This window comes from Tachysurus vachellii, chromosome 21 (genome assembly GCF_030014155.1).
Source record: "Tachysurus vachellii isolate PV-2020 chromosome 21, HZAU_Pvac_v1, whole genome shotgun sequence".
Classification (NCBI taxonomy): Eukaryota; Metazoa; Chordata; class Actinopteri; order Siluriformes; family Bagridae; genus Tachysurus; species Tachysurus vachellii.
The window spans coordinates 16529573-16536885 of NC_083480.1; the positions used below are offsets into that span (position 1 = coordinate 16529573).

Sequence of the window (7313 nt, forward strand, 5' to 3'; positions counted from 1 at the left end):
CTTCCTCATTATCTTGTTTATCGCATGAATTTTATAACAAATGCCCTTACTTACTTAAAAAAGGTCTGCACGTGTATTATGACAGAAATAAATCTCCCTCCGCCACATTTCAAAGAAATCGGTCTGTAATTAATATTGCGCTAACGCTCGCCTATAATTCACTCGTTGGAAGCTCGGAATAATCGTTCTGATAGCGATGTGACAGGAAGACGTAGAGCAGACATAAATCCTTCTCGCCATCTGACTGCCAGCTAGTTCAGTTCAGTTCAGACTGATCGGGATCGATCCGCAGAGACGAGATCGGGACAGAAACCATATTTAAATCGCTGGCTCTACGAGGGCTGTCGGAGCAGGAAGGGATCGTCAAAACTGTCCTGAAGTCGTGAAGTAGATGTTTAGCACCGAAACATACTGTACAGTAAACACCTTTGTTTCTGTTTATGGCCACAATTACGTTTGTATTCGTAAAAAAAAAAAAAAAAAAAAAAAAGACATGAGTCCGTGCGGGCTACCTCCGTCAAAAGAGCGCGCTCGATGAGAATTCTCCACAGGAGACCTTTTATAGTTTATGGCTAGTTTTACACAGAGTCCTTACGACGTAACAATCCGACATATTGACAGGTCAAGTCTAGACTAAATAAATAAATAAATAAATAAACAAACAAAAGTGTGTCCATGGTAACAGCTTGTAGCAGCCGATGCTTTCTCATCCTCGCCAGGTTATTACGAAGCTTAACACGGAATAAGATCCTTCGCGTACTTAGCGCCATGATGTCCCCTGACACCGTGTCACACTGTTATGATCCGAACACTCAGAGCTCCGGGATCGGCGCTTATATCGGTGTCTTTTTTTAATCCAATTTGTATAGATTTCTGACCTGAATCCCGTCACCTTGTGTCTGTACTTTATGTAAAGCGTTATTTCACTACATTGTTTACTACGGCGCTGATGACTAGCCAGTGTTATGGATACGGCCTGTAACGTTTAGATTTATTTCTGTTATCAGACAGGAATTCGAGCTAATGCGGATTTCTCTTGTATAACGTGCCGTGTGTCGCCTATTGATGAATCTCTCTCTCTTTCTTTCTCTCTATCTTTCTAGCTCCACACCCCCCATCCCCCCTCCCCAGAGGACTGAATGGTTTTCCTTTTTCATCTGAAACATTATTATTATTATTATTATTATTATTATTATTATTATTATCATTATCATCATCATCATGACACATCATTATTTATCCATTTCAACGTACAACCATTTGCAAGTCTATGACTGAGCGGCAAGGGAGCCTTTTTCTCCGCCTCCAACACATCCTTTGACAGTGCACTTTTCAAAATTTGCACTGACCTCTCTGCAGCTCCATTCGATGCAGGATGATATGCAGGAACAGCAGTGTGTTTGATACCGTTTCTCTCCAGGAACTGTGTAAACTCCCTCGACACCAGCAGTGGACCATTATCTGATACCAGCTCTTCTGGCAGTCCATACACAGAGAACAGGCTTCGCAGCACTTCAATGGTTTTGTGAGAGGTGGTAGAAGACACAGGAAACACTTCTAACCACTTTGAATGGCTATCAATGACCACCAAAAAATACTGCTTGTGTTTCAGCAAAATCAATATGAATTCTCTGCCACACTCTTTCCGGCCATCTCCAGTGGTGCAGTGGTGCGACTGCTGGCATTTTCTGAACAGCTTGACAGATAGAGCAACCTTTCACGAGCTCTTCAATTTTCCCATCACAGCCAGGCCACCACATGTAACTGCGAGCGAGAGCTTTCATGCGGCAGATACCTGGGTGCACCTGATGAAGGTCTTCCAGTAAGCGCTGTCGATAGCCTGGGGGTATGATGACTTGCTGGCCCCACAGAACACAACCTTGTTCCACTGACAACTCCTGCCTACGTATGAAATAAGGCCGTAGTGCTTCCTCCTGAACATAACTTGGCCAACCATTCATTGTGTAGCTCCACACTTTGTTCAGTGTAGGATCTTTTAAAGTAGCACTCTCAATGTCTTTTGCACTCACTGGTAGTTCCTCCATGTGTGAGAAGTAGAAAATACCTCCCTCTTCTCCTGTGTTGTCTAATGAGGCACTGGGTAGGCGAGACAAAGCATCAGCGTTAGCATGATCAGCTGATCTTCTGTACTCAATATCATAACTGTATGCCATAAGGATGAGAGCCCAGCGTTGCATCCTTAATGCTGCTAAAGTTGGAACCGCTGACTTTGGTCCCAGGATAGTTAACAGTGGTTTGTGATCTGTAATGAGTGTGAATTTCCTCCCATATCAATATTTGTGGAATTTCTTAACTCCAAAAATGATGGCAAGGGCCTCCTTTTCAATTTGGGCATATTTCCTTTCAGCCTCCGTTAATGTCCTTGATGCAAAAGCCACAGGCCTTTCCTCTCCATTTTTCATGACATGAGAAATCACCGCCCCTACTCCATAGGGTGACGCATCACACGCAATCCGGAGTGGCAAATGTGTGTCGTAATGCACCAACACATTATTTTTCTGTAATAGCTGCTTTGCATCTTCAAATGCCTTAGCACACTCAGAGGTCCAAACCCACTTTGCCTCTTTTTTCAGCAGGCTGTGTAGAGGGTGGCGGATGGTGGAGGAGTTTGGCAGGAATCGGCTGTAATAGTTAAGAAGACCTAAGAAAGACTTCAGCTCAGTGACATTTTTGGGCTCCGGCGCTTTGTTTATGGCTGCTACCTTTTCATTAGTGGGGTGCAGACCATCCTGGTCGATGCAATGTCCCAGATACTCCACACTGCTCTAAAAAAACTGACATTTAGACAGTTTCACCCGGACACCGTGTTTTTCCAGACGTGTGAGCACTTCATACAGTCTTTTTAAATGCATCTCCTCAGATGAAGCAGTGATGAGAATATCATCCAAAAAACATGTCACATGATCCAGTCCTAGTAAAATCTGGTCCATGACAGACTGAAAAATCGCAGGTGTGCTGGAAACACTATAGCTGAGGCGATGAAATGTGTACAGGCCCTTATGGGTGTTAACTGTCAGATATTTCTCTGACTCTTCGTCTAACATCAGCTGCTGGTAGGCATGAGAGAGGTCAAGCTTGCTGAACAATGTTCCTCCTGCTAATGTAGCAAACAAATCTTCGGCGTTAGGTAGTGGGTATGTCTGCTCTTCCATACACCGATTAATACTGACCTTGTAGTCGCCACAAACCCTAATTGTTTTATCTGCCTTTGGTACAGTGACAATCGGAGAGGCCCACTCACTTTTCTCAGTCTTTGAAATCACCTTCATTTTCTCCAACCTGTCCAGCTCCTTTTCTACTGCTTCCTTTAATGCATAAGGAACTGGGCGAGCTTTGCAAAAGATTGGTGTGGTGCCTGGTTTTATTCGGATTTTGGCTAAAGCCCTCTATGCAGCCCTGGTTTTCAGAGAACACTGCCTGGTGGCGCTGTAACACCTCGTTCACTCCTAGAGTCCCGTCTGCCTGAGTAAACACCCTGTGTACAGTGAAAATCTGTTTCCAGTTCAGGTGTAGTTCCTTTAGCCAGTTCCTTCCAATCAGAGCTGGTCTACTTCCCTTTACAATGACCAGTGGAAGGGTAACTTGCTGTGTTTCATACTGCACTGGAATCATAATGTATCCTCGAACAGCGATACTTTGGCCTGAATATGATTTTAGCTTTAACTCGGGGGCTGGTTTTAAACTGAAATGGTTCAGATTCGTCTGGTAGAAATCCTCAGATACCACTGACACAGCTGACCCTGTATCCAGTAGCATTGTTGTTCTCTTATCATCCAGTGCGACATCCACTGTGTACCCCTTTTCATACCTTGAGGTGGAGTATACTGCATACAATCCAAAAGGTTCAGCCTCTTCATCCAATCTGGATGTATTTACTTCAGCTTCCACATACTGAGTTTGAGAAATGGCCTTTCCCTTTCTACATGCACGGGCTATGTGTCCAATTTTGGAGCAGGTATGACACTTTTCATTTTTAAATCTGCAGTCACGTGCTGAGTGTTTTCCCCCACATCGGTAGCATGTCTGTTGTGGTCCAAAGTAATTTTTTACTCCTTTCTGTCCCTTGCTTTGCATCTTATTATCAAATTTGTCGTCTAAACTGTCCTTTCCTCCCCTTCTCCGAAAAGCTTGAACTTGACAGGGCATTTACCTGCTGAGGCTCGCTGTGTCCAAAAAATTCCATCGATTTCTTTGACGCCAGTTCCATTGCTACTGCAATCTCACAAGCCTTCGAGAAGGTCAGATCCTTCTCAGACAACAACCTGCGTTGCACTGCATCCGAGCATAATCCACTCACAAAACGATCTCTCAGCGCATCATCCAGGTACTGCCCAAAAACACAGGTAGCAGCTAACTGCCTCAAAGCCACCACATAATCAGAGACAGTTTCACTCTCTTTCTGGTTACGCCTCTTTACCGTTCCGCTATTACAATCGGTGCCGGCTTGTAATGCGTGCTCAGTGCTCCCACCAGATCAGCATACGCCATAGTACTCGGTATGGTCGGTGACACCAGATTCTTCAGCAGCTTATAAGCATCAGAAACACGCACACTTTCTTTTCATCCTCGATGTCATTTGCCAACATCCACTGCTCCAGACGTTCCAGATACGACTCAAAATCCTCGTTCGGGTCATTGTATTCATCCACGCGACCGACTAGCACAGCCATGCTGATTTTCAATGTTAACTGCTAATCCAACACGTGCCCGGTTCCTCCGAAAAAAAAACTTTTTCCTCCGAAAAAAAAACTTTGTAGTATATCGGGTGGAAGACAATAAACAGGCTGAGCAGAACAACTTAACACGTCTTTGCTTCTTACTTCCGGGAACAGACTCTTTTACTACAGGTGCCGCAAGGGCTCAATTATCATTTGCCAACAACGTAACATAACAACTGCCTTTACCATAATGACCCAGAAGGTGGCAGCCTCAACCTGTCAATACACACATTTATTACATGTTTGAAAATTGTATTTATTTATTTATTTATTTATTTATTTATAAGTGTGTGTGCGTGCTCTTGTACGTGCGTTGAGCATGTAGCCAATGTCACATGAAAGCCATAAGACAACAAGGTTAAATCTGTCTGATGTGATGTACTGACTGTGCAAACAAACAAACAAACAAACAAATAAATAAATAATATACATAATATACATTTAAAAAGACGTCCTTATTTTTTCCACCAGAGAGTCTGGCTCATCTCTGTCCCAGTCACACACACACACACACACACACACACACACACACACACACACACACACATTGTGATGGACACCTTGTTCCATAACCCCATCTTACCTTCACTCCTCCACTCTCCTTTCTTCAGATCTTCACCTCGTCTCCTACATTCATCTCTTCCTTTATGACCGTCCCGTTTTCTTCTCTTTTGTCTTTCTTTTGTCTGCCCCTGTTTTTTCTCTCTCCCCGTTTCCCGTCCGGTTTATCCGTCTCTCTCGTGTTCGCTCTTATTTCGCGGACGCATAAAGGATTAAAAATTGATCGCACTGAGTGTAAAGCTGTCCCACATTCACTGAGGTGTTCATGGCACCAGAGGACGGAATGACGACAAAAACGATCAGAATTTAAAAACAAAAAAAAAAAACAATCCGTAACGTTAGGTCCTGTTCTGAAAGCTCTCTCTCTCTCTCTCTCTCTCTCTCTCTCTCCGTCACCAGACCAAATGTGGAAATGATGTTGCGCGGCGCACTCACTTCTCCTCCCCTCCTCTCTCTCCTCCACTACACTCTCTCCTTCACGCACTTCTCCTCTCTCTCCTCCACTCCTCTCTCCTTTCTCCTCCACTCACTTCTCCTCCCCTCCTCTCTCCTCTACTCCTCTCTCTCTCCTCCCTTCCTCTCTCTCCTCCCCTCCTCTCACTCCTCTCTCCTCCACTCACACTATATATATATACGTATATATATATATATATATATATGTGTGTGTAAACTGTTTCTCTCTGTAAAACTTTATTTCTACGTTAGCGTTTGGGGGGGACAAAACCGTCCTTTGCTTTGAAGAACGTTTATTAGAGAAATAGGACACATGTCTCTCACACTAAAAAAGACACACCACTGGTGTCCGCAGTCATCGTGAATACATCTGGATTGTGTTGTCACGTAGCTTCTTATCCGAGTCCTAAACTGAAGGTGTTTCTCAATTCACACACAGTGGAAAACGTTTGAAATCCGTCCATCCATCCGTCCGTTCTTCCATTCATCCGTTCTCCCCTTCACCCATTTATCTATCCATTCATTCTATACATCCATCCATCCATCCATCCATTCATTCATTCATCCAGTCATCCTATCCATCCATCCTATCCATCCAACTATCCTTTCGTCCATCTATCCATTCATCCATTTATCTGAACTTCCTCTGTCTCACCGGAATGATCCAGATTTTTTTTTTCTCACCGTTGTGTATTATTCTGAATAATGACGTACAGGAATTGTCTCCTCTGAGATATTGACCTTGTGCCTCATTTCTACACACACACACAATTCCTATTGGTCAGCAGGATCAGGAGAGATCTGTTTACTTCAGAAAACATCCTTCTTCTCTGTTACTATTATTATCCACCGTCTGATCCTGTGATTATTTTCGAGACTGGCAGAGAAACAAAAGAAATGCGGGTGGATCCGTGAGTCATAAACGGAGGCCGATTTTATAGAAGCGTCTTTAATATATCACTGGATGGAGCTGTTTGTCCCGACAAAAAATAATCTGGAAAAGTCTTCGAGTTCTTCCATTACATTCAATTAAATTTGATCTCCATCTTGTCATGAGCGTGAAACCGGTTAGATCCAAATGGAGGTTTATTAGCAAAATCCAAAAACAGGCAAGGGTCAAAACACCAGGCAAACAGCAACAACAAAGGAAATCCAAAAGCAGTAGTCAATAATCCAGGCGTAGGTCAGGGCAGGTAGCAAACAATCACGAAAAACAGGCAGGGTCAAAACAAGGCAATAGATTGAACAGAGAAATACACTCAGAATGCAGACAGGCTAACAATACTTCGCGTCATACGAGAGTTCTGAGTGAGCTTAAATAGACCAGGTGATTACAAACAGGAAACAGGTGTGCTGAGTTGCTGGTGCAATGGATTGTGGGAATAGGAGTCCTGATGGTAAAGTGCAGCAAATCCTCTGCAAGCCAGCAGAGGGAGCCCTCATGGCTCTCATAACACATCTCAAGCTTGTAAACCCTTTTTGGGGTTTAATTTAAATTTTAATATAATTTCATATCATTTCAACCATTATATGAGACTGTATGAATATTTCTATGTGTAG

The 7313-nt window shown here is 43.4% G+C and overlaps 1 protein-coding gene across 4 annotated transcripts in view; it reads right to left on the bottom strand.

Annotated features, from left to right (window-relative positions):
• The window catches only part of LOC132863806 (adhesion G protein-coupled receptor L1), a 108479-nt gene extending 101390 nt beyond the window's left edge, over window positions 1-7089 (bottom strand). For 2 of the 4 annotated variants that reach the window (XM_060896794.1, XM_060896793.1), the window contains exon 1: window positions 5323-5815. The gene's annotated coding sequence lies outside the window, so the exon portion shown is untranslated. Of the gene's footprint in view, window positions 1-5322; window positions 5821-6437 lie in introns of those variants that run through there. The other 2 variants (XM_060896795.1, XM_060896797.1) reach the window with 2 other exon arrangements.
• Between the last annotated feature and the right edge of the window lie 224 nt (window positions 7090-7313).